The sequence below is a fragment of the Bactrocera neohumeralis genome, chromosome 2, assembly GCF_024586455.1.
Source record: "Bactrocera neohumeralis isolate Rockhampton chromosome 2, APGP_CSIRO_Bneo_wtdbg2-racon-allhic-juicebox.fasta_v2, whole genome shotgun sequence".
Lineage (NCBI taxonomy): Eukaryota > Metazoa > Arthropoda > Insecta > Diptera > Tephritidae > Bactrocera > Bactrocera neohumeralis.
Genome location: NC_065919.1, coordinates 85,364,674 through 85,392,336, shown reverse-complemented (window position 1 = coordinate 85,392,336; position 27,663 = coordinate 85,364,674). Strand labels below are relative to the sequence as shown.

At 34.4% G+C, this 27,663-nt stretch overlaps 1 protein-coding gene across 9 annotated transcripts in view; it reads left to right on the top strand.

The window, feature by feature from the left end:
• LOC126751710 (polypyrimidine tract-binding protein 1) overlaps positions 1-27,663 on the top strand; it is a 523,263-nt gene that overhangs the window by 89,132 nt on the left and 406,468 nt on the right. For 4 of the 9 annotated variants that reach the window (XM_050462191.1, XM_050462188.1, XM_050462184.1 and 1 more), the window contains exons 1-2: positions 8,388-8,674; positions 9,503-9,888. The gene's annotated coding sequence lies outside the window, so the exon portion shown is untranslated. Of the gene's footprint in view, positions 1-8,387; positions 8,675-9,502; positions 9,889-26,064; positions 26,818-27,663 lie in introns of those variants that run through there. The other 5 variants (XM_050462192.1, XM_050462187.1, XM_050462190.1 and 2 more) reach the window with 4 other exon arrangements.

Sequence of the window (27,663 nt, the reverse complement as noted above, 5' to 3'; positions counted from 1 at the left end):
TGCCATTACAATCAGCGAGCCAGTATTGCTGCTCTGATATCGGAGTGAACAAACACCTCTTTGAAGGAATCTGCATTTTGGACTAGTACATCTACTATTACCTTACTGCCAGGCACCTTCCATTGTAAGGTAGTAGTCTGATAGCCTGAAACTGAGAGAAGATTATCCTTGAAAATCCGTGAAAAGAGCTATTTCCATGCTTTTTTGAGGATTTAATAAACTTAAAAAATTAAGTTGAAATTCGTCTCGATTGACTCTTAGAAAATTTTTTTTCTATCCCTGATACTAAAATCTCTCATATGTTTGTGCAATTCTCCACATTTGTCAGTAGAAACTTCTCAAATATAATTTTTATAGCGAAAATGTTCTGACGACAGCTTTACCCCACGACGCCCAAAAGCACAGCGGATCGAATCAGTGCATTGATCAGTGCCCTAAAAATGCCAGGCATTTTTCAGTACCAATTGGCAGTCTGGAATGGACACCCTAACTACCTTGATACAACTGACAAAGTGTCAGTTCTTTTCGCATTCTGGGCTTAACCACAATCACCACGATGCTCCCCGAGGGGCGAGTCCGCATAACCAAGTTGGAACGAACTCCAAGGACTCCTGTTCCAAGTGGTACCAGAATTAAGTCATTATAACAGTGCACATTGGCAACACAGGACGCAGTGTTATTTATTAAGGACGATATATTAATATTTTTACTGGACAGAAAGTCTGATCCCGCCAGTGTCCGCTTATGGTAGATTTCGCTGTAATTATAAAAAATAAGCGTTTCTGACGTCACTGCGGTGTTTCCTCAAACTGTCAAATGACCTCTAAAAACTTACGGGGGAACTGTTGTAATCCAAATTTTTATTGTTCTTTCCACTCCAGTTTGAAAAAGGAAAGGTTTTGTTTACAATTGGTATGATAATTTAACAGTTTAATACGTTGACTCTACGTTTTAAATTTTGTAGTTATAATGCAAGGAAAACTCTACAAAAGTTTATAGTAAACAGCTGACGGGACCTCTCGGGCTCTAATCTCCTCTCCATGATCTGCTGCAACTTTTTGGCTTAAAGGATGGTTATACATAATTCGTCTTTTCTAAATAACGGGTGATCCAAGTAGAGGTATTTTATTCAATATGCTCTTTTTGACTGTTTATGCGTGAGTCGTGTCAAGCTGTCATGTAACTTTTGTTCAATATTGTTTGGCTTTTCATTTCAACATTATCAGAACACATCTTGAGACTCAGTATTCCGTTTTGGATAATATTCGACTGAATAGACCACTTCCAGCACCCAATGAAGAAGATATAGCAGCCACGGCTGGTAGAGTACACGAAGACCGCGGAGAGTCGATTCTTCGCCGTTCGTACTAACGTCGAGATCTAAATCCAAAACCTATAAAATACAGCTTGTGCAAGAACTGAAGCCGCTCAACCTTACCAACCGACATGGCTTCGTTCTATGGGCTCATTAAAAGTTACAAGAAGATCCAACGTTTTCGAGCCAAATTTTGTTTTGCGAAGAGACCCATTTATGGCTCAATGTGTATGTAAACAAGCGAAATTGCCGCATTTGAGACGAAGAGCAACCTGAAAAGATTCAAGAGCTCCCATTTCAATAAGAAAAAAATATTGGTTTGGTGTGGTTTGTGAGCCGGTGGAATCGTCAGTGGCGACCGTTATCGCGCCAAGATAACCGACTATTTGATAGCTGACATTGAAGCTCGTGATATCGGTGACCTTTGGTTTTAACAAATCGGCGCCACTTCCCACACATAGCATAAATAAGTGGATTTATTGAGAGAACACTTTAGTCACATTTTAAGCCGGTCGATTGGCCACTATGATCGTGCGATATCTCACCGTTAAACTTTTTATTGTGGGAATATGTATAGTCTAAACTCTATGCGGACAATTCCGCTTCGATTAAGACCTTGGAGCAAAACATCACTCGTTAGAGAGATCTGAGATGTAGCCGCGGCCAACATTTGAGAGAGATAATCGTCCAAAAAATAAATGCCAAAGAATGTTCTTTCGAATAATACCAAACATTCCCTACTAAATTTATGTGTTTTTTTCTTTAAAAAAGCAGGAAACCTTGAAATGGATCGCCCTGTATTTGACACATACATACATAATCATTTTCGTCTTTTCTAAATAGTTGTAATGATTGTATAAGCCGCTTTCGAATGGTGGTTCAATTATATGAGAATGTCAACAACATTTTCAAAAGTTCGGACTTTTGGGTGATCCACCAAACGAATCAAAAATCGTTAATATATTCGTAGACACATACTGCTGATTTAAAGATTACCTTTATTAGCAGCTCATAAACGCCACCGGTATCGCCGCAGATTTTTTATCTAGAAAAACCGCTGGATAATTTCATTTCGCGATGAATTAAATTGAAATAAACTAACTAAAATAGTGTACCTGTGTACATATGTATGGCAGAATATTTTTAGAGGAATTCCACATAAAATGAAGATTTATGAATGCACGAGTCGAAATAAATCGCTGGCGAATGCAGTTTTTATAATTATGTCGAAGAAATGCCAGCGGTTACAACAACAAAAAACACTGAAATCTGCCATTGCTTTACAAGAAAAGTAAAGAAGCAAAAACAATAACAACAACTCATGAATGTGAGAAACAATCAAATTGTGGCAAACGGAGCAAAAAATCCTGTTGCCAGTTTGTAAACATGGCAGACAGCAAATGCAGCTCGTAAATCGCCAGTGAATGTTCGCTTGTGTTGTTGCTGTTGTGTATTGCAATCGGAATATTCGAACAAACACGCAATTGTTGCTCGTTGCATATTTACATAACTGGATAAATGTATTTACATACATACACTTACGGAAAAATGCCTGGCTGTTTGGATTCGGAACCGAAATCCATCAGATACACAATCCATCCACTTGTTTGCGGCGTTGCTGACTCGTTTTTCACCGAAATTTCGCTGGCAATGCCAAAATATGCGAAGAAGTGCACGTAAATGTATGACTTTGATGTATGCACGTGTTTGTGTGTGTTTATGTGCAGCAGGTGGACTGCATGCACAGCCCTTAGCTCGCTCGATTTTTTGTTGCTACATTCCTCCGCCTCACCGATTTCGTATTTACGCATGTGGACTTGGCCAACAGCGCAATATTGTAAATGAAATCGCCACTTGCCACATTCACATTTTTCAATGGCAAATGTAAATGTTAGCTCGCATATGCATTCGCCTTTATAAATATGTACATATGTGCATACATACATATGAATACTTATGTACATAATAAACAAATAATATTTGTGTGTAGTAAGCAAGGTCGGCATTTGTACACTGAACTTTATTTGAAGCCTACATACTTACATACATGTATGTATGTTCTACTGAGGATCGAAAAAAAAGACTCAATTTTGTTAAAAACAAGAAACAAATAGTATAGTAATCCGATCTAAACAATTTTTCCGGAGATCATATTATTACCTTAAGCAGTAATCCATACCAAATTTCGTGAAGATACATTGTCAAATGTGAAAGTTTTCCATACAAGAACTTGATTCCGATCGTTCGGTTTGTATGGCAGCTATATGCTATAGTAATCCGATCTAAACAATTTCTTCGGAGATTACATTTTTGCCTTAAAAAATTATCTATACCAAATTTCGTGAATATATCTCGTCAAATGTGAAAGTTTTCCATACAAGAACTTTATTCCGATCGTTCAGTTTGTATGGCTGCTATATGTTATAGTGGTCCGATATCGGCAGTTCCGACAAATGAGCAGCTTCTTGAAGAGAAAATGACGTTTGCAAAATTTCAAAACGATATCTGAAAAACTGAGAGACTAGTTCGTATATATACAGACAGACGGACATGGCTAAATCGACTCAGCCCAACATACTGATCATTTATATATATACTTGGGTCTCCGACGCTTCCTTTTGGGTGTTAAAAACTTCGTGACAAACTTAATGTACTCTGTTCAGGGTATAAAAAAAATAAACAAATAAATAAATATATAAAATAAAATACGTCACGCGAGGGTTGCATTTTGTATTTCCGGTTTACAGAACAAAAACAATATTAATTATCGAAAATCGCTTTATTGTTTTTCAAAATACTTTCCATTAAGATCTATACACTTTTGCATGCGTTTGAAACAATTGTCGAAGCACTCCACTCTGATTGAGGCTTTTCCAAAACAACGGTTTTGAACCCATCAACCACTACTTCAGAAGTCGAGGAACATTGGGATGTTAGTTTATTTTTTACAAACAGGCATCAAAAGAGATCATTTGAGGCCAAGCCAGGACCATATGGAGGATAATTCATCAAATCGATGTTTTGAATGCTCAAAAATGAAGTTTTTTCAGTCGATGTGCGAGATCTTGCGTTGTCGTGGTGAAGAGTGATCGTCTTCAGCGGTTGGATTCCCTGATTTCTTGAAAGACAACTGGCAAACAAATGGTAGTGCTTAGAATTTACTGCAGTGCTCTAGTGGTGTGGTTGCGAATTGTCCAGTTTTTCCAAAAAATTAAAAAAAAGTTGCTCGAAAAACTCTTGTAGGATTCAGCCCATTTGGAAGCACCGTTACAGTCGATAAACGCTGGTCCTTAATTGCCTAAAATATTCACAAACTGGACGAAGGAGTGCAATCTTGAACTTCAATAACTCTAAGATTTTAAGTGTGACACTCAACAGTCTGTGCTTATGCCAATTATTGTTATTGCCAAAGATAGAGCAGCAACAAAATCCTCAAGTTGCTAGTCGGCAGCACATGAGGAAAGGACAAAGAAATTGTTGGCAACATACAAGGCCGGTTCTTAACTACGCCGCACCAATATGGTCGCTTGGATGCAGTGAAACACAGACGAGGAAGCTTCAGACATGCCAGAATACTGAATTCCGGACTATATCGGGATGGCTTTGGTGACTCCTATCGAACATCTACACAGAAAGGCTTGTATGCTCCCAGTAAGGGGCATAATGAACTCTTCTCCAAGCGGTTTCTACTGGGATGTTTTCGTAGAAACCATTCCTGCAGACACCTACTTGAAGCAGAACCGCCTCCTAGAAACTTCAAGAGGTCCTTCCTCAAATACGTCAACGGCATAAGACAATACGCCGCCCACACATCGGATGCAACTAACTTCAAACCTGCATTCACCGCCTTACACAGTGGAGCCGTAAACACCTTAACCTCCCTCTCAGAGAGTTGCCACGAGAATCTTGATACTGTAGCATGTTAAACTCCTACTTCTCCAGAATTGAACCCGACATATCAAAGATATGTATGTTCAGTATGCAGCGAGTTCAAACAATACGTTTCCTGGGTCTACCATTGGATAATCTCGATGAAAACTTATCTGAATTTTATCACGCTAACGGAGAGTAGATAAGCGTTACAAGAACAACAACAATTGAACGAGCGAAGTCGGAGACTATTCGGATATTTTATAAAGGTTGAAAGACCACCTTTTCTATACGAAACTCCTTGCCTTGACAATGGAACTTGTGTCTTATATTTTCATTTTATTGAACAAATTTGTATCTGTCATATATGCATATTTTGTATCGCAATAATTTTGCCAATATTAAAAAAAAAAACTTTTTTTACTTATTTTATTTTATTTCATTTCTTATTGATTTTATTTTTTAGTTTATAATTTGATTTGATTCAGATAAGAGAGTTCCAAGAATCATCATTGCTACTAGAAGCTCTCTTCGAAAATCAGCTTAGTCCAACCATTTGTAATAAAGCCTCAAAGAGAAAAGTTCCGTCCCGTGATGAATTGTCAAAGTTAGATCTTTCTCAAGAGCTCTTTATACTGGCATAAATCTTGAAGGGATTAATTTCGTTTCAGAGATCCCACTATGAGTTAATACTAACAAGCGCATAATATATGTAATTCACATACAAATATACAATGTATGACTACTGAACTACAAAGTATTGTATTTATTATAATTTTCGCTTACATTTCGGCGCAGAAATTTCAACAATGTCTTGTTTTTCTATCTTGTTTTTCTATGCAATAGATTTTAAATTTTAGTTGTTCATGTTATGCTTCCGCTTTGTTTTTATTCCTTCCTGATACATAAGTATGTATGTATGTACATACTACATTAGAGGCATGTTTATAGCGAATTGTTGAACGGATTCGTTAGAGACACAGACCCAACAACTAAATAATGTAAAATAATACATTGTGAACACCTTTAAAAAACTCCTAAATCGTAGTAAACCTTGGCCTTATTCTTCTAGTTGAGTTATAATTTTTTTAGAAAGCGAGCTGAAAATTCTTGGTGTCTGAAGTTATGGCGCCCGCAGAATGGACGCTTAAAGCCGAGCGGAGCGTAAATTTTGTCGACTCTGCGGGCACCCTTACGATACACATACTTAGTTGAGAAGATAGCTAAACCTCGTAGTTATGACTGAAACAATGCTCACTTTCCCAGAAAAAACATGAGATTGCGTCTAAATGGTTTATTAGTAAAGGTTTAGTACTGTTTTCGGAAGGCTGATTTTATGTGAAAGAAATAATCATGGTATCTGATCAAAATTTAATAGAAAAAATCCTCCCGATCAACAAAGTTGGCCATAGACTTCTATGATCTATAAAGTTCAAAGATTTTTTGAAATTTGTGTGTGAGGTATTTTTTTTTTTTCAAATTTATACAGGATGTCCAAAAACTACCGCAAAATTTCGATTTGGCGCCATTTCAATATCCCTTCACAGTTGACGAAGAGTTAAAATACTATTCCGATCACAATTTGTATGACACTTTCGAACTGCAGCCGCCAAGCTTTCATTATTTTTGAAATATTGATCAATTTTTGCCAAGCCTGGCCTGTCGACTTGCTTTTTTTTTAGAGTTGTTAACACTTCACTACATAAGTGGCGGAAAATTTAGATCTTGCACTAAATTTGGGACACCCTTGTATGTAAGCTACTTTTAACGAGAAATTTTAGCCATATGTTGCCCAGAGCAAGGCAAAAATTTAAACCTCTCATTGTAAATCTAAGATCTCGTTAGTGGTTTGCAATGAATTCCATTTTCCATATGTGAAGTTACCACATCAAGATCCACATTTTTTGTCATATTGCATATTGATATGAAAACCTTTTACTTTAAAAAGAGCCAAAAAATAAAAACGCAAATTCGATTTCCATACAGTGTGGCAAGTACGCGGCAATCAACGATCCACTCATTGCGAGACTAACTCAATTTATCACATACGATAACAATAATTGAGAGAGAAAGCTTTGCCTACATACTGAGTGTGCTCAATCGTTATTGACTACAAAATGTTTTCTCTTGGTACAAAAATATTCAAAAATCTGTTAGTAACTGTATGAATAATTTTAATTTTGCTAATTTCAAGAAAAAAAATATACAGTTATTTGGATTTTGACCAAAGCAAAATCATCAGATGCCGGTTATGCGTATCTAAACTTCTTCTAATATAAAAATATTACTCAAAATTTTCGACTGATGGTCTAAAAGGTGTGTGGGGTATTTGAGCTCATTAGATTCGCAAAATTACTAGTGTTTAATAATACAAATCTAGTTGTTGCAATATTATTTTTTTTAAGTTTAAGCAATTTTTCGAGTTATAGAGTTCTACTTACATCTCTCACGTTAATACTGATATGAATATCAACAGATAGCAAAATTAAAATATAATAACCCTATTTGACTACTTCATATTTCATAAACGTGAGATTTCAGTAGTTTTAGAAATGTATTGCCCAAAAGTAACGGCCTGACTGCGAACTACTTATTTATGATATAAATCTACCTATTAGATAAATTTATCCAAAGCCGGCAACACTGTTGCGCTCGTGCTAATATCGTAAGCGATCCTCTCAATATCTGCTCTCTCACCTTTGCTTACGAGCAACTGTCGAGACAGAACGTAAAATTGAGTCTTCTACCGTTGTTTATGTTGAGATCACGTTGCATTGCTTTTGCTTTATTCTTGCTCACACACATGTGGCTTGGCCTTTTGCCGTCTCGTAAATTTATCCAAAAACTTCCCTTTGCCTTGTTGTTGCTTCTTCTTCGTAAATTGTTGCGCTTTGTATTGTTTGCACGCGACGACTGCTTGTTTCGTGCGTGTGTGTGTGAGTTGTGTGCACGCCGTCGCGCAACAACAGCAGCAACAAAAGTACGGCAAGTAACATACAAGAACAATTGAGTGAGCGAAGTCAGAGAAACACGATAAAAGAGCTGATGGTTAAACACGAACACGGCGAAGAAGCAAAGTAAACGAAAACAAAAACATTAAGAAGAGTGGAAGACAATGCAAGAAAAGATTTTTGATCGTATGCCTGCCGTTAATGTTGCTTCTTCTTGTTCGCAGCCGTTTCGCCGTCGTTTCGTTGTCGACAGCTCCGCATTCGCTTTTAACAATACAGAATCTCAGTCTCAGTTTTTACACAGAATTCATCGGTGTGTCTGTATGAAATTCAGAAAACAAGCCGCAAAATATACAAAGCGCATGTGAAACTAGCGAATTTAACAAGCAATCATAATAAAAACAGTGTCAATTGTTGAATTGAAAGTGAAAAGTGTTGGAACAACCATATTTGGGAGTACCAATGTCAAAATTCTAGAAGTTACCACAGTAACTAGTTAGCGAAATAAAAGCTGCAGCATTTTGTGCGGAAGATATTCGTAAGTGTTTTGCGCCGACAGGTTGCCACAGTGACCATTTTCGCGGTCGTCGTGTGCCAAAAATCGCAAGGCGTGCACTCGCGCCCGCCCCCATTCCGGGCAGCGCACTCCTCAGTGTAGTGTACGGTTACAATAACAGTGTGCACTGCGTTTGTTGTTTTGGAAAACTGAAAGTGAAACGAAAAATTTGTCTCATTTCAATTTTTTCCTTGTTGAAAAATTGTTTATATTTGTATATTAGTATTTTCTTTCGCGTTTTTTTTTTATTGTAACTCGTATTTCGTTGTAATTAGTTTTTTTAACGGAAAAATATATATTCATAAATACGGGCGTACCAGTGTGTCCTTGTGTCTACCGTTGTGGTGTGTCGCTCCGAGTACAAGCATTTGTATCCTTTGTGTCCGCAATATTCGCGTATAATCTTTTTTTACTCCCGTAGCTCACGTTCGGTTCGGAAAAGTAAATCGCAAACGGTGCTCTCAACATTGTCGTCCTTTCCAGTCGTCATTCTCACATTCGTTTGCAGGCGCGCTACCTTTGTTACCGACGTGTTCGATCGTGTACCTGTAAAGGAAGTATAGCAGATCCCGTCGCGCGGAATTCACAATCCAGTTGGAAGCAGTGCGTGCCACCGTCGGCGCACAAAGCATTTCAAGGCAACTGTGTGTGCGTGTGTGTAGCTTCGTGTGAAAAAATTCCGTCATTTGTCCACTGTCCTTTAGCTTTGACTTTGGTCAAATACGCAATTGGTCGGTAGTTAAATGACAAACAATGCTGATAAGCAGAAAGTTGCGACCGCTTTATAATAAAAATCTTTTTTTTTTTCAGTTTGTTCAGTTTTAAGAAAATTTTCACCGAGCATTACTTGTTCAAGTCCAACCATACGCCTCGAAGTGTGTCGCAATTTCTTTATCGATAATTGTGTGTGTTTATGAATTTGATTTTTTCCGCTCAAATAAAAGTCTAAATTAATTTAAGTGTTACTCTTAATGATTGACAAAATTGAAAGTGAAGTGTGTGTTTGAGAGAAAAATTAGACCAAAACCTTAAAAAAAAGTTGTGTAAAACATTGAAAAACCCCAGTGTCGTTTTGAAGTCGAATTCTGCGCGTTATTTGCAAGTGGCTCATCCCTATTGCAAGGCAAAAACCAGCGTCCCAGCCGCCACATAATCCAACCAGCGTTCTTCCTCTTGGTTAGCCGATTGTGCAAACTGTAAGTGCAAACTAAAAAACAATAATATTTAATTAAAAATTTCTTCAAATTCCCATTGTATATACAAACATATCTACTTACTCTATCTCTGTAATACCTCCTCTCTTCGCCACCGATTTCTTTTGTTTATCCAAGCATATCTACTCGTTGTAATCAATAATAAATGTCTTAAGCCACTTGTAAATAGTCCGTACATATGTTTTTTGCTTCACCTAGTTTCTTCTTATTCTGCACTCTTCACGCTCCTCTTCTACCATAAAATTAACCACTTCTTTGCGTCATATGATACCACTTTCGTTTTCAATCGTTCGCTATTATTTTCTACACTCTTTCGCCGGTTGGTTACCTGCGCACGTGTTGTCTTATACCTGTTTCCTCTTGCTACCTCTCGTACTCAACCAGCATCGGTCGCTAAATACATGCGAATGTAGATAGTTAGATAGCTCTTCCTTCCTGCGCATGCCTTCGTTGGTACCTGGCGTTCGACGTATTTCAGTTTCTATCCTTCGTTTATTTGCCACTTGTTGATGAATTGAATTCGGAAATGAAATAATATGCAGAATAATATTTTTTTATAACAGTGACGGCATAAGAATAAATTCTGAATAAGAAACTTTCAGGATTTCTTTTAGGAAAATTGTTAGGAAAAGAAATATCGATTTGTTCCCAGATAATATGCAAACAAACGTTAGGTTAGGTTAGTCTGTGATAGGCCAATAAGCCGCCACAGGAGAAGTAGTCATCCTTTAGGATGCTTGCCTTTGACCAGAATTTTAACAGACTATGTGACCTCACTATGGATACCTCCTTCAGTGTATCATACCGTGGGGAGCCCAGATGCTTACAGCGTAGTCTTGCCAATGTTGGACAACAGACATTTCCTAAAGTCTTCTCGATCTGTCAGACCCATTTGGCAGGCGTATGCTGCCACCAGGCAGGACCTCATTTTTACGGGGAAGTACAGCAAAAATAAATTTGATTTTCAAGAAAATTTTAGCAGGTTTTACTTGTATTTTTCAAAGTTGGTTATGTCAAGTGGAAAGTTTGGACTTTTCGGTATCTTCCCTAACTTTCAATTAAAATTTAGTTGCAAGTGAGACAAGAGCAGCTTAGCTCGCTTCAATCTCATTAGTATGTTTAATGTTAAAAAACCCTTTTTCCAAAAATTTTATTTAGAAAGTATTATCTTCTGAAAATTTCGGTTATTCTTTGTAGAATTATGTACATATGTTTGTAACAGCTGTTATCATATAAAGGGAAGATTCTTCAACCATTTACTTATGTACTATATAACTCGATGTCGTATAATGGATTAACGCTCTACAGGTTTAAAGTAACCTAACAACCTCTGATCGATTTGAAAAGAAGTTCTCACTCAGAAATACATACATTAGTAGATTGATGTTGCTGTTCTAATGGCAGAATACTGTCGAGTTGACATTATTTGGCCGACTGTCGTGGGAATGGTTAGGATATTGACTTTCAGACCTGTTGAAAAACGTTTTCTTAAGGAGCCATGTAATTTTTTTTAATTAGACTAACTCTGGTATATTTTTTGTTTATAATTCAAAAAGTATTCAAAAGAGGGTGTTTCTAACTTAAATCGAAAATTTATACTGGCTAATCGGATCGATCCAGATGAACGTTCTTTCTCGTATAGATTACAATTTGAGTTCATTGCTTACAGATCTATCTCTTGTCTGGTTGTCATATATCTTTGCACTGTAAAAATGCTAGATTAGAACATGAGCTTGTTTCAGGTGACGATTCTTGACAGAAAAAAACATATTTTAGCTTTTATTTCACTTGGTTCGTAATCTGCTTTGATATAATAAGAGACATCATAGTTTATAATGAGTATAATATAGTGCAACTGTGATATTTTTGTGATGATCAAGAGAGTTCATGCGAACCCAACTACGTCCTGTGCTTTCAAAAAGAAGACTTTTCTTTCTTTAAACTAGCTTTAATGGCTGACCTTCAGTATTGGTCGCTGAAGTCACAAAGTCCACTATTCGCACAAGCCTGCCAATAAGCGCTGACCATGAGAAACGGCTAAGAAAACACATATCTAGGTATGTGTTTGAAGCCATGAAATATGAGTCAACGTAATCCACGCCATCTTACAAGGAAATCTGTAAACAAATAAAATATATGTGTGTGAACTTTTGAGAAAAACTCCACACCGACATTAGACAAACGAATGCCAACGAAAAGAGAATATAAATAATAAAAAATTCACGCTCCCAGGCTTCCAGCTATAACCGCAAAGTTCGCAGAAATTAATCAAAATACTGAAGTTGTTACGGCATCGGCCGCGACAACGAGCTGGATAAAATTTCAGACGCTTTCGTCAAAGCGTCAACACAGGGAATTTGTGCTGCAGTGGCTCTCGGTTGCGGCGCCGGCTTGTTTACATTGCATTTCTGCCAATAAAGCAACAGTGAAGTTTTCAGCAGTACATTTTTGCTTTGGCTGCATTAATTTTGCATTCCTTCTGCTTGAAATTATTTTCCCGTTAATTAAATATATTTTCAGCGTCTCATGGCTTGATTTTATATAATTTATACCACCTCACACACACACACACACATACACTCATGCAACTTCTGCAACTTATCGCAGTGTTACACTTTTTAGGTGAGTGTGCGGCTGCCAATGCTTGCGAAATGTTATTTGCCGATAGAAAAAATTATGTGTCAGCAGAAGGGGGCGGAAACACACAAAACACGTAATATGTAGAGTAAATATAAATGAAAATACCGACTGCCGTCTAAGCGCTGTGGACGCCTCCGACGACAGAGGTGGCGCAGTGAGGGTGTGGATGTGCTGTGTTGATAAGGAGTTTTTTTATTTGCCACTGGCACACACATACATATATAATTCTAATTTATTCTTGTTAATTTTGTTACTTTTGTGTTGCAAATTCGCTTTTATCGGCGGCACGGCAAACCCATGAGCGCGCAAACCGCTAAGAAATCGCATTACTTCGTTCGAAACAACAAAAGTGGAAGCAAATTGTCTACAAAAAAAAATAAAATTAAATAATTTCGTTAATTAAAAATGTAACTTAGTGAGTTGTGTACGTATGTGTGACTGCATTTTGTGCTTTTTTGTAACAGCCAGGCTCTGTGCACATTCAGAAGGCCAAACAAGATAATATTGTTTGAGTTGTAGCGCACAAAATATTAGAAACAAAAAATATACATGTTTTTATTTTATTATAATTTTTATTTTTTTTATTTTAGTTTATATTCTAATTATTTTTTTACTTTCCATTTAATTAATTTTGTTTTATTTTTTTTTATTTTATTGTTTAACTATTTTATTTATATATTTTGTTGTTTTTAAATTTGTTGTTTTATTTTTTTTTATTTATTAGTTGTTTTTTAATTTATTGTTTTATTTTTTTATTTATTATTTTATTTTTTTATCTTATTTTATTTCATTTTTTAATTTTTTTTTTAATTTTATTTTTATTTATTATTTTTTGTACTTTTTACTTTATTCTAATTTTTAATTAATTTATATTCCTTCTTAATTTGTTTTATTTATTTTTTTTAATTCTTTCATTAATTTTTTATTTTTCATTTTATTTCTTTTTATTCATTTTTTTATTAATTTAAGTTTTATTAATCTGTTGTTTTATTATTTTTGTTTTTCTATTTTATTTATTCTTATTTGTTATTTTATTTTATTTTTTATATAATTTTTTTCTTATCTTATTATACACTTTTACAAATATTTTTCTACAATCCCAAATAAGTATCAAAATAAATACAGTATGTATACATATGTATATTCCTATTTTTAAAGCTGTCATCAATAATTCGGTCGCTGACTTCCAAATGCATCAGCGATTTTGAGAGTTGAAGAAACTCTGTGCCTAATAGCTTCTAGAAAATCCAGTTTAAGCGCAGCAATTACTGAAATTTTGTTATTTTTTCAACAACATTTGTGTGAAAACAAAAAAAAGTAATCAATTTGTGTGAAAACAACAAAAAAAAGTTATCAACTTGTCGGCAATCAAGAAATTATATACGTTTCTACGTCTTTTGTGCTCACCAATGAAATAATACGACCATTACTTGTAATTTTATTCACACTTCTTTGCTGTTGCCTTTGTTTGCATTCTTCTTTGTTTCTAAATTTATGCGATCAATAAACTCATTGCGACAGATTTTTATTCGGCTTTTCCCTTAATTGGTATTGCACGCATGCAAACTCATTTGGTGAGACCACAAACGCTGCAACAATAAATCATATGAGTTTCTTCAAAGAGTTGTAATAGAGTTAAAGAAAAGTTATTACAAAATCTCAAAAAAAAAAAAAAATTATGAAAATATCAAATAGAAGTGCAGTATATTTGTGTTTGAAAGATTACTCAAAGTTAAGCGAGTTGTAGTTGCCTGTCGTGTAAAGATCTTTTACTCCCTCTTTGCCTCTCCGATAAAATTTCTGCATTGTTCACCTTGAACTATATCAGAATTTGTTATCGTGGTACATTTCCATTCAAATCTTTATTTCTAACGCAGCTCTGCTTCAGTTTATTTGAGCATAGTTTCCATTTCTTACGTTGTTTTTAATGTACAATAAGTCAGTGTGAAGTAATTTTGAAGAGTGTTTAAACTTTAGACGTAATAACCAAACTGAATGAAATATATATTTACGTTAGTAATTTCCCTCGAAACACAAGGATTTTGTAGAGAATGATTCAAAGTTTCTACAAATAATGCTCTCTCCCTCATCTCTCTCTTAAAATTTAGAAAAAAACAATGATCAAAGCTTAGCTTAACTTACTATATTGAGACAAAATATAAAATATAAATTATATCAAAAAGTAGTAGACCTGCTTTTTAATTCTACAATTCAAACTCTTGAGTTGAATATTAAAATATAAAAAAAAATATTTTTATTATTGGAAGTATTTTTTCGGCGAATGTTCAGTTTGGTTTCATTCCTCTTCGACTTTTTTTATTTTTGTAAATGTGTAAATTGAATCAATATAGCGATCTAAACGGGTTTAATTAGCATGAATGTAGTTGAATATTGCTTTCTGTTTTTTACGGACAGTTGAAAAACGTAAGAAGCCCATGTATGATATACTCTCTCATTATAAAGCCAATACAATCAGTCATTAAGTCATGTTCTCGAATAAAACCTATTTTTTGTGAAGAACAAAATGTTTCCAAGTCTAAACATAGATGAATTCCAACAAAGGTGTGTCACCCGATTTGTTGCTTATTTAGTTTTTCCACTTCCAAGCGAAGAAATTTCAAAAATTGATATCCAATTCAAATTCTGATATTTCTATCCAACAATTTGGGTGTTTTTCCATTTTTATGATATTTTTTTAGTTTTTTATCTCTTGATATGACCCTATCTTAATATTAACTCCATAATACATCATCCATATGAACTGCAGACAATTCCTTTAATATCTCTATTAGGCTTAAAATGTTGAACAAGAAGCAAGTTTCCACGACAATTTTATAAAATTAGTGTAGGTTCCTTATGAGAAAAAGATTCCTTTGCATTTGCGAAAAAAATGTCTACAAAAGATTTAATATAAATGTATTTTGGATCTATTATAAAAAAATAAAACTCTTCAGATTTGTTGAGTAGGGTTATTAGTGTAGACAATTTGACAAAATTTGACAATATTCTAGGTTTAGCGGCTGCCTGAAACACCACTAAGAGACTTATAACTTTCGCTCTCATTTTGTTTCTTTGAAAGCGTGGGTTTTCTATCGTTTACAAAAGTCACAATTTATTTGCATAAATTCACAAAAGATTGCCCAAAGTGCAAGGAAAAGAACAAAACTCACAAGCACAGAGTTGATCAAACAAATTTGTTTCACTAAGTCTCCTTAAACAACATTTTGCGGTACTCACGTCTCTGTCTTGAAACAAAAATCTTTAGTCTCCGGCTGATTTGTAGCTCACCAATGTATAGAACGTACAAAAGAAGAAAACTTAGTGTTCTTCAAGCGCTCCAATTCAAGTAAACATTTTTTATTTAAAACATTTTTTTTATAAACACTACATCTTAAATTCGAGTTTAATGAAACTTGTATGTATTATATCCACTGAAGTATTAAATTTTCTTCGTCATATAAAGTGCGTGACTTTTCCTCAGTGCAGTAAGTGTCTTTTCTTCGAACGAATTACAATAAAAAAAGAAAAAAAACTAACAACTTGTAAGTCAAGTAATGTGCCTCACTGTATTTCATTGCTTTTTCCCTATAAGTGGACCGCTTTGCCAACTACGCGTATAGTTCCTTCGTCAGATGTCAGCACATTTTCCTTTACGCAAACATCGACTCTTTACTGATTTCATGCTGTATAAACAAAATTACCATTAAAAATAAAAAATTATGGAAGAAAAGAAAACAACTACATTTTAGCGTTAGTCATGGCAGTCCCAACTGTGTATGGGCTCCAAACAGTCGGCCATAAAGCAAACAAGACTTTCGTTGGGTCTGTCGAGTTCTTAATTCGTACGCTTCATGTCAGCTTTGCCGAAGCGTGTCTTCATATGGTTAACCCCTTTCGAAATAGTCGAAAAATGACGAGAAATAAGTACGCGTTTGTTTCATCAAGTCAGCTCGTCACGAGTTTGCCTGTTTGAATGTGCTTTTTCGTGTTACGCAGTTTTATTACTTACTGCGTGTTTCTTACTTGCTTTACTTCGTCATAACCTTTGTACACCCGTGTGTGTGTGTTACATATATTTTTTTTGAGATTTTGGGTTTTTTGTTGTTCGTACTTACGATTTTCATTGGAACCCTTAACGTGTTCCATAAATTGTCTTCAATCGTAGTTGAACGGCCGACTTCGAATTTGTACAAAAACTGACCTTGAATTCATCGCTTGAATGTTGTTTGTGTGACAGCGTTAAGCGTATTGTTGTTTTGTTTTTGATTTTGTGTTCGTTTTTGTCGACTTGATTTTACTTGAGTGTGTTACGAGCGTCTTTTTTACTTGTCGTGTTACGTTCGACTTGCTTGATGCGTTGCCTGGAGGCTTTTGTTTCGACTCGTTATCGACAACGCATCAGCTTGTAAATGGGTTTGTGGGTGAGCGGCAAAGCACGGTGCGGTTTTACGAAGTTGAAGCTGTTGTCTAATTTTTTTATCTACGTACATAAGTATATGTATACCTGGTTTTAAATGCCGTAATTTGTAATTTTTTTTAATGATTTTTTTTAAATATTAAATTTTTTTTTTATTTTTGTATTATTTAGTGCTTTCACTTAGTTTTCACAACAATTCCAGTTATATTTTTTTTAATCTATATGCATTTTCTGCTGCGCATTTCAGTGAAGCTCTAGTAATTCTGCTTGCAGTATAAGACCACTTCCAGCTCCCACATCTTCCATGCAAATCTATGCAGCAATTCGCTCCAATTTGAATTTCACGATCGAATCTTCTTGCGGCATTTCAAAAAATGCTGATCGCGTACGCGGATAACCGTAAACAATTGCTTTATTTATTTTTTTTTTTGAATTTGCGTCGCTTATAAAATTAAAATTTGCCTTACCACCGTAGCCAAGAGCGCTTGTCTTCCTGTACACACCAACCTACACACACATATATGGACGCTTAACGCGCCCAAAGCACAAGGCTAAAAATAAATAACTAAGTCAGCATATATAAAATGTTAATTTAAACTGACATACACCACATTTTGCTATTAAAAACAAAATAAATAATGCGCGCATGCGCAAACCGCCGCCACCATGCTCACCCAATGTGTGCATATATCAAAACGGAAATGACTTTTATGCCTGTCTGCAAGGCAAACTTTGCGAAAATAAAGATATGAGCGTTTAATGAAGTCAAGAGCTGGAAGACAACAATAAAAAAAATTAAAAAAGAAACCAAATTAAAAGAAAAAATTAAAAAAAAAAAACTTAAAAAAAAATTAGTAAAAAAAATTAAAATTACAAAAAAATATTTTAAAAAATCAAAAAAATCATAAAAGTATGCATAAAAAATACAATAAAATTAATCAGAAAAAAATGAAGGCGCATACATGCTTCGTTTGCGCCTGAATTTGGGTGTGGTACTCTCCAGTGCGTTGGTAATGGCATTGGTAATGACTTGGCAGTTGCAACCTTCAAGGCTTCACTTCGAATTAAATTGTATTTTCATGCATTGTGCTCTACTACGAGCCACGCTACCACTTCGGCTTCGGCTTGTTGGAATTATTACAAAAAGTTGGGCAGCGAGTAATTTTTCAATTCCAACCTATGAATGTCAGCGTGCGTATTATTTTGTAGCTGCACAAAAATGGTTTCTACTCTGTTTAACTTTTCACTTATGTACATACCTACATACATACATACACACATGCATATATACTTATATACTTTTGCTTTTAAATAATAATTACTTACTTTATGTATGTATGTATGCAATTGAGCTCGCTAACCGCCGCAAAAGCGCTAAATTATGCGTTAATTAGCAGCTGCGTGCAAAATCTGTCGCTAGGCTGAGCAATGAGTTGTGTGTTTGCTGCCTCCAAGCCAACAACAACAACACCAGCACCACCACCCCTCTTGCGGGTATTTATAGCTTATATGATTAATGACTTTCAGGTAGTGCGCCTCAGTGTATGGTGTTTAATACCCGTGCATGTATGGATGTGTGTATGCGCATTTAACTAAAAGTATGCCTAGTGCTTATAAGTCATTCGCACACACACGCGCTCACAAATTTGTGTTTAATAGGCCGCATGCGTAAGCATTTCTGCCGAAGTTTCCCTGCCTTTTTCTTTTTGTACTTCGCAACCACTAATTTCCGCATATATTTTTATTTTTAATTTGCTTCGTAAATATAATTAACATTAACCTGTTAATGTTAGGTCTTTTTATTGATATACTCGAATGCTGTTGAAAATTGAACGTGGCGCCTTTTGGCCTCAACAATTGTGAGTTGCGCTTAACATAAGTACTTATATCGGTTATGAGGAGGTTGGAAAGAAGAAAAGGCCTTCTCACAATCGTGTGCTTTTGTGGAGAGAATTTTGCAGTTCCTATAATTTACCGTGTTCCTTGCAATATGTTATATGGGTGTTGTTTCGGCACCAATAATGAACACTTTGATAAATGCAGGGTCCTCATCTACGTTGACAAGCATTTCTTGCGACCTCTACTCGATACCGTTTTGCAAAAGATTTAGGTATTTTGGTACAAGTCAAGCATTAACAAAAATGTGTTGAGTCGATCCATATGAGATGTTAAAATCCTTCGTTATCTCTTCTGTTAAGGACGTGGACTTGGACGGCCGGGAAAATTCTTTTTTCAACAATTTTGTACATTTAATAAATAAATAAATTTATTAGAACTGTGAATTTTGTAAATTTTTCATAATTTTTTTTTTGAAAATTCAGCCATTGGCAACTGATTTCCGGAGGCACCGCTCAAAAATGTCTCCTCGCGGTGGTCAGCATAACAGACGAAATAATCATCTAAAATCAAAAAATAAAATTTCATCACTTAGTTGATGAGTTAAGATCGTGATTAATCGAAGTATTTGAAAAAAAATGAGTTTTTGGCAAAGTACAAGTACACAGAGATCTAATTTTTAGCACAAATTGCCTTGAAAAAAATTGTTGTAATCGAAAAACAATCCTTCAAAGAAAATGTTTTTGAAAATATGGCGAGAATAACGAGGTCATTCTATTTAGAACTGTGAAAATTTTCAATATGATCGTTTCATTAGTTTCTGAGAAATCTTGACCACCGACTTTGAAAATGATGTTTCCAGAAAAACTCATCAAAGATTGAAATACCGGGCGGTCTAGCCTGACTGGCCGCTTTCTCAAAGGTTCTATCTCCTACACTTTTATCGCGATTGCCTTAGAATTTTGAGAAAATATTGTTGACCTATCATACTTAGTATAATAGTATAATATTTCAAATTTCAAAACCTAGGTAACTACATAAAGTAGACTTCTGAAAACATTTTCTATTTTCTACAATCTCGTAATTCGAATAAAACAATCCGTTATAATTTTCCTTGTCAAAAATCGCCAGACAAATTTTTCGCTTATATTAAGGGGCTATTTGAAATTTTAGTTAAAATAATAAATATTTTCATTAACAAAAAAAAATAATTAAAATTATTAAAAAATTATTAATTATAATTAAAAAAATTATTAATTATAATTAAAAAAAATTAAAAAAAATTAATTATAATTAATATTATATATGAGATTAATTATAATTAAAAAAAATTATTAAAAATTATTTTATTTAATATAATTAAAAAAATTAATACAATTTATGCTAAATAATTAATTATAATTGTAATTATTATTTTTTTGTTCATCAACTAATTTTATAATTTTTTCAAGTTATAAATTCTATAAATTTTTTTAATTGTAATTAATTTTTTTTTTTAATTTTTAAATAAAATCTTGTTGAATTTATATCGGAAAAATTGCTCTGATGTACAATTTATTTTATACTTTTAATATTTATTTTAATTTCCATGCTCAATAATATCATTAATTGAAATAATTTGTTTTTGTTTTTAGTTTAATTTGTACTTTTTACGCATTTTTCATTTTCTTAGATTTCTTTTATTATTTTTTTGTACTTTTATTATGCATTACAATATTACTTTCTTGGAGCTATTTTTCTTTTGACTCTCTTGCTCCGTATAATTAAGTATTTCCACACGAAATTTCTGCTGAAGAAAGCTTTTTCCATTTTACACTGCAATTATACTATTATAACACACTCAGCATGCGTCCGTTTTGGCAAACATTAATTATAGTGCAATGCCATAATATTATTATAGCTCACTGGGCCAAATGTACCATTTCCGGTTTATCTAAACAAAAACATTTGCAACATCCTTTTTACATTAGGCAAGTCGTGTGTAGAGCCGGTGTCTGCTCAGTGCGTTATTGTTGCTGTTGTTGTTGTTGTGGCTGTAGAAAGTGTGCATAAATATTTATATGAATTTGACATAATCGATCATTGGCAGTAATTTTCACCGAAATTATGCGGTGAAAAGTTGTGGCACTCCATAACTCAGCGCTGACGATGTGAAGAACGAAAACACATTTACATACATACATACATATGTATGTATGTATATGCACACACACTTGCTGATTTTCACGTAAAGTTTGTTTGGTTTGAATGGGTGTTATACGTGGGTAGTGTCAGTGTAGATTATGTAACCAATGGATATACGAACAAATTTTTGAGAAATTATATATTTTTGAAAAATATTGGAAAATTAAAATTATATAAATATTATTGGAATAATATAAGGGACGGCACTCCCCTTTTTGTCCATTAAAATAATAAATTTTTAAAAGTAACTGTTTTATATGTTTGCGCATTTTTTTGAAATTTCTTTTAGAAAGTAATCATATCTGAAAACAAAAATATTTTTATTTCTAAAATTGGCTTTTCGATTCCTATTTCGTAAAGCCCATATCCAAAAAACTTTTTGGGTACCCCTCGTAACAGTGTAGGCTGCTTCCTGCTAGCTGCCTGTTGACTATTCGGTTTCGGTTTTGGCATGTAATTAGCCGAGGTGATGAAAAATTATGTTTCCACTGCATTTGCGGCGGCTGCGCTGCCTTGCATGGCTTGTCAGCGCGCCGCAGTGTACGCACACCAACACCAACCAACATGCGTGTGCGCGCTTATTCCTGCCAAGTCAGCGAATAAATGATTTTTAAAATAAACAATTTGTACATTAATTCATTTAAAATGTACTCCACCGCTCCGCATTATCCGCATGTGTGCGTGTGTGTGTCACTCATTAATCTGCATAATTTAGAATTGTGTGTCAGCGTGCGTGCCTCTGTGTGTGTGACGCGCTGCACTGCCATTATTCGGTAATTTCAGCGTATTCCCATTCAGTTTGTGACACATAAAGAGCGATTTCATTGGGTGCTGAGCGTTTTGTGCGGCTTAATTGGCGTGATTTGCTGCTCTGCCTCGGTCGCTGCCGCTAGTGGGATGTCAGGCGTTTTAGGTAGAGCGGGGGGCGTTGCGGTGTGGCGTCAGTTTCAATATAGACGGGCACATATCGCTGTTAGCGTTGATTATAACCGTTGATTGGTGTTGATTGCTCCGTTAGCGGCCACAGCTGTTTTGTCAACAAGGTGTCACCGAAGTGTCAGAAAATAGTGCGCGCCACGTACAGACGTAATGCATGTTAATTTGTGCCGCGTGTGTAGTTGTGGCCATACAACAAAGTGTTTCATTATTAATTCAGTCGTGCGCTGTATTTCATTTACCGTTAAGTATTTTTGTTCAAATGCGGGCTTTGAGCTTTCAATTTTTGCATTGAAGCGCTGAATGGCTCAAACAAAAAAGGGCTCACCAGTAATTATGGTGGAATTATAATTTTCAGCGACAAGCCGGCCTTCAATAAAATATGAGTGGAGCGATTGAAACACATAAAGCGCAAAAATAAAGAGAAAAAGTTGACAACTAAAAAAGCTTAAAAAAATGATTTCAATTTAAAAAAATCTTTTCAATTAAAAAATAATATGTTCATATAACTAAATAACAGTTTTTTTTGTTTGCCTGCGCGTTGTGCGGTAGCTCAATTGCAATGTGATTAATGCGTCAACATTTTATTGTTCCATTAACCTGCTAAATTATTCATTCATTTAACGATTTGCCACACTTGCAGCAGTTATTCAACTCACAGTCGCTGCTGAAGTTACAAAGAAAAAGCTCCGAATAATAATTTTGTTCATTAATTGAAACATAAGTCATTAATTTTTCAGCTCCTCTGTGACCAATTGCACGACTTAATTCTCCTATTTAAATCGTAAATACTTTACTAATGCCGCTCAATTAATGAACATTTCACTTTTCGTACAAATTGGTTAAATTCGAAATTCTAAAATATTAATAGACCAGAGTAGATAATTAAATAAAAATAATTTACAGGTAAACTGTGGTTTGGAAAAGGACGGGGAGGGATGTGTTTGAATTTTTAAGGGTTAAAAACAGTTTAACGCGATTTCCCTGAAAGCTTTGAGTGCTATAGAAAACAGTTATATGTAAATGTTGAGGGTAATGAAAAGATCTATAACTTTTGTATATATACTTTTTATATACATTTTTTTTATATTATTTTGTGGTTTTATATTTTACAAACATTTTTTTCTTTCACGAAATTTGTTGAAAACTTACCTTCTGATTAAAATTTATAAGGATGATCCCTTGTTTATTCTTAATTAAAAAAAAAGTATTTTCAATAAAAAATTTCAACTTCGAAATTTCAATTTCTTTAAAAAATCAGTAAGGCCGATTTAAAGCTGTTTTTTACGGCTGCTACTGCGAAGTAATAGCTACATGAAGATTACGCCAACGAAATTAAGAATAAAAATTCAAAGATCGACGCGTTTAATGTTGTCTAAGGGTTCTGATTCGATAATAGATTTGATGAGAACGTGCTTCGTGCCACAAAATATATGGATGAGAGTGGATTTCTACTAACGAAAAGTTGTTTTCGGCGTCGTGCTACATTGATGTTATCGCAAAGGTTTTCAAAACTGACCCAAAGATCTTCATCAGAATCGCTTCCATAAAATCGTGCATAGGTAATGCGATACTGGTTAAAGAATATGTAAAATGAATACTCCATGGAGTTCACCTTGTACTAATATTTAGTTTTAAAAGGGGATCCATTTCGAGGTTTCCTACTTTTTTAAAGAAAAAAATACAGTAACTTCAAATTAAACGGGGAATGTTTATTATCATTCGAAAGAACATTCTCTGGCATTTCTTTTTTGTTTTTGAAGATTATAACTTTCAAATCTGCTTTTTGAATGGGCAATCCATTGAGTTCAATTTTCGATGATTCGATCGAATATTTCGACTGATAACTAGCGAATGACACACGTGATGCTTTGCTACAAGACGTGAATCGAAGCGAGATTTTCCGCTTAGACTTTAGACTTTATATATCCACACAGGGACAGCTCTTGAATCTCTTCAGGTTGCGCTTCGTTCCAAATGTGGTAATTTTACTTGCTTACGTATCCATGGAGCCAGAAATGAGCCTCATTGCTGAATAAAATTCGCCTCGAAAACTTGTATCTTTTTGAAGCTAAGAGCACATAGAGCAAAGCGATGTCGCTTGGGAAGGTCGGGCGGCTTCAGTTCTTTCACAAGCGGTATTATGTACGCTTTCAATGTAGGATCATATGTTAGTCCGAGTAGCTGCAAACGGCGCCGAATCGACTCTCCCGGTCTTTGTGTACACTCTCAGCTACTGCTGTTACATTTTCTTCACTGCATGCTCGACGTGGTCTAATTGGTCGCATATTATCCAGTAATTAATGCTGAAAGGCTTAAAGGTTAACGATTTGTAAAGGTTATTCAGGCGTAAGTGTTTCCTTGATGAAATGCCAAACAATACTGAACAAAAATAACATAAGAGCTTGACACGACTCTCAAAAAAAAAAAAAAAACTTACGGAAAAAATAGCTCAACTTGGATCACCCTTTAGTTCACCATTTTCAAATATTTAGTTGTATATATTTAAAAATGTTGTCATGAGTGATGCAAGGGCAGATTGGTTAGTGCCTGCAATATGTTTTTTATGGTTTGGGGTAAATTACTGGCATATGGTCAGTGGATTTGCCATATTAAGATTTCAACACTATTTGTTTACAACGTAATAAGTTTTATGATTTTTGAAAAATGTATGCCGTAAGTTTGGTTATGATCGCTGAACTCTATTTTCTAAAAAAAAATAATTTAATTTTTTTTAACGTACATATGTATGTATGTATGTATGTACATATTCGTATACTCTTCATCATATATGTAGTTTAGAAGATTTTATTTTTTTGCTATTTCGCGGCACATTGATTAATAACCGTGAATTAAAAGCGTCATAAGCAGCTATAAATAAAAGTATGTTCTGTAAACACCACTTCCTTTCTCTTCATTCTCTACACTCAACTGCCGATATCTTTCTCTTTCAGCCGGAATTTTCGCGATTCATACGATTACCTTTAATATTTCTTTATAACTTTAATATTTCTAATGTTTATATGCCACACACGTTGCTATAATTTTACTTCAACATTTTTGTAGTTTAGTTTAGCGTTTGCCGTTTGTTATTACATACACATATGTTTGTATGTATGTTCTTCTGAATTAACTTTACTGTATGTATATAAAATATGTAACGAAATAATTTTCTTAAATTTTCTTACTTTTTATGCGTCTGTTGTTGTGTGAATACTCTTGTTCTCATATTTATTTACCGTTTTGTACTCTCGTTATTGTATACTCTATATGACAAAAAAACTAATAAAATAAAAATGTTTCCTATCAATTCATGGCTGCTCATCATTTCATAGCGCTCATCTATAACATTTTCGATTTTTCCTTATAAAATCTGAAAGTTTGTGTTGACCAAAAATAAAATACTAAAAACACTCGTAAATACCCAGTAAACACATCATTTTTAGACTGCACTCATCCACCACAAAAAAAAATATGCAAAACTAAAACCAAAATCATTGAATTTAAACATTTCGAAATCTCTTTAAATGCATCTAAATGTTTTACTGCCTGTTTCCTCTCCCACTGACACCTACGAAAGCCCGAAATGATATGGTGTGCTTAAAAATGTGCATCTTGCGGCTCCACGGCACCGCCGTAAACCACCCACCCATCACCATTCGCCCTCCACACACACATAGTTCATGCGCTTTATACTCATTTTCCGTTATACGTTCTGGCTACTTGTGTGTCACGCATTATTTTGTGTTTGTTTCTACTTTTTTTAAATCTCCTTTTTCAAAAAGCTCATAAAAAGCGAAGATGTCTTTGCTGCATTCAAATATAACTTTTACTCATTTTTTTCTCTCCCGCTCTCTCACTATCTAAGTCTCCTTAGTCTGCTGCCTCTAATATTTGCTATCTCTTACTTACTTACTTATCTTCATTGCACTTTGGATCGCCCTTTTTCCTGCACTCGCAAGACTGTGCGCTTCTACACATTAAACCAACAACAACAACAACACGAAAAGCTTAACCCCTCACTAATTCGTTTCGTAGCCTGCCACTTGGCGGCTAATTAACCAAATAAACAAGTATAAAAATCTCCACTGATTCTGCCAATTGCATTGACATGGGAAATATTTTTTCTTTTTCGATTTTTCCAGGCCTGACATTCGCATTCGCAACAACAGCGCATACAAGTTTTTGTAAAAACCATGTAAAGTTAGTTATTTTTGAGGTTTTGAAAGGCATAAATATTGAAAATCGCAATTATTTGCATATTTTTGCAGCTAATCAGCACAGAAAACAACACAAAAAATTAAAATAAAATAAAAAAAAAATTAAATTAAAAATAAAAAAAACCTTAAAGAATACAAAAAATAATATCCTTGGAAAATAATATCAGATCACAAACGTTTAAAGCTGATGCCGCAGCAAGTCATTTTATTTGATTTCGTTGACGCCTAATTTCATCTTCAATTGTGCACAAACGCCATACGCGTATTGTTGTTTTTGTTGTGCTTCAGTTCTATGTTTTATTTATAAAGTGGCAACCGTATTTTTCTACAAGCCATAGCGTATTTGAAAAGATGCAATTAAAAAAGTAATTTATGTCCCAAATTCGAAGTGTTGAGGTGCAAAAATTTTTTACTTTTCAAAATTAGAATTCGAAAATAATAAAATTCGCAAGAATTCAAAGAATTTTATTTTCATATGCGCCTTTGTTTTTGTTGTTTTGTGCAACGTTTTATAGACGTCAGCAGACGCAGCTAAAAAGTGAATAAAAAGTGTTGTTACGTAATTGTGGTAGCACCACATATTTAGACCTAAATATAGATACAGAGAAGTAGAAAAATTAGGCAACTCAAACAGCTGTGATCGGAGGACAACACATGTGCTGTTCTTTTTAATTTCGGGTAAGTAATACTTCTTAAATAAAACAACAGGTGATCTATAAAATACTCAGACAACCATTCAACAGAAAAATTAAAAATTGTTTGATTATATAAATATATACAATTTGAATCGAATATGTTTTATGTGTCCAATTTCTGAGATCTCAATTGTTTTCAAAATCATATCTCATACCTAAAAGTGGAAAAAACTTTATATGTCGTCAAATTCAAGAGAAATCATGCTCTATTGAACATTTGTCTTCTTTTTGGTTAAACAAAAAAGGTTTCTTGACAAACCCAACTAAAAGGGAGAGAATCCAATTTTAATGGCTGAAGAAGACATTTTAGCATCTTATAAAGACTGCTGAAACATTCGTTCAAAACTTGTCAAAACGACTTATACATTTTTCTTCCTAGACGTAAATGAGAGTAATGAGTCATATTACTCTGGTTTGGAACAGATTTCGTTGGTTACTTTAAAGTAAAAAAGGATATGTTTTCTCATATTAAAATATTCCGAGATTTCAAAAAGTTTCCCTAAATGGCTGCTGGAATCAAATTTGACACGAGCAAGTGATCGCGAATTCGGATGAAGTTATCTACCTATCAATTAAAGTTTTCGCTTTGGTTTTGTGTTCTGTTTGTACATATTTTAGTCTCTGAAAACGTTCTAGGATCTCTACCTTTCATTATTTGGTTTGAGTTCGCTCCTTTACATAAACACTTAGCGTCTACTTTGTAAAATCATATTAAAAACATCAAAACGACAGCTTTTTTAATTGGTTTCCGAAACCTTAAACCCGTTTTTTCGAAACGGTGTACTCAGAACAAATAGCTCCGAAACGGCTGAATCGATCGATTCGAAAC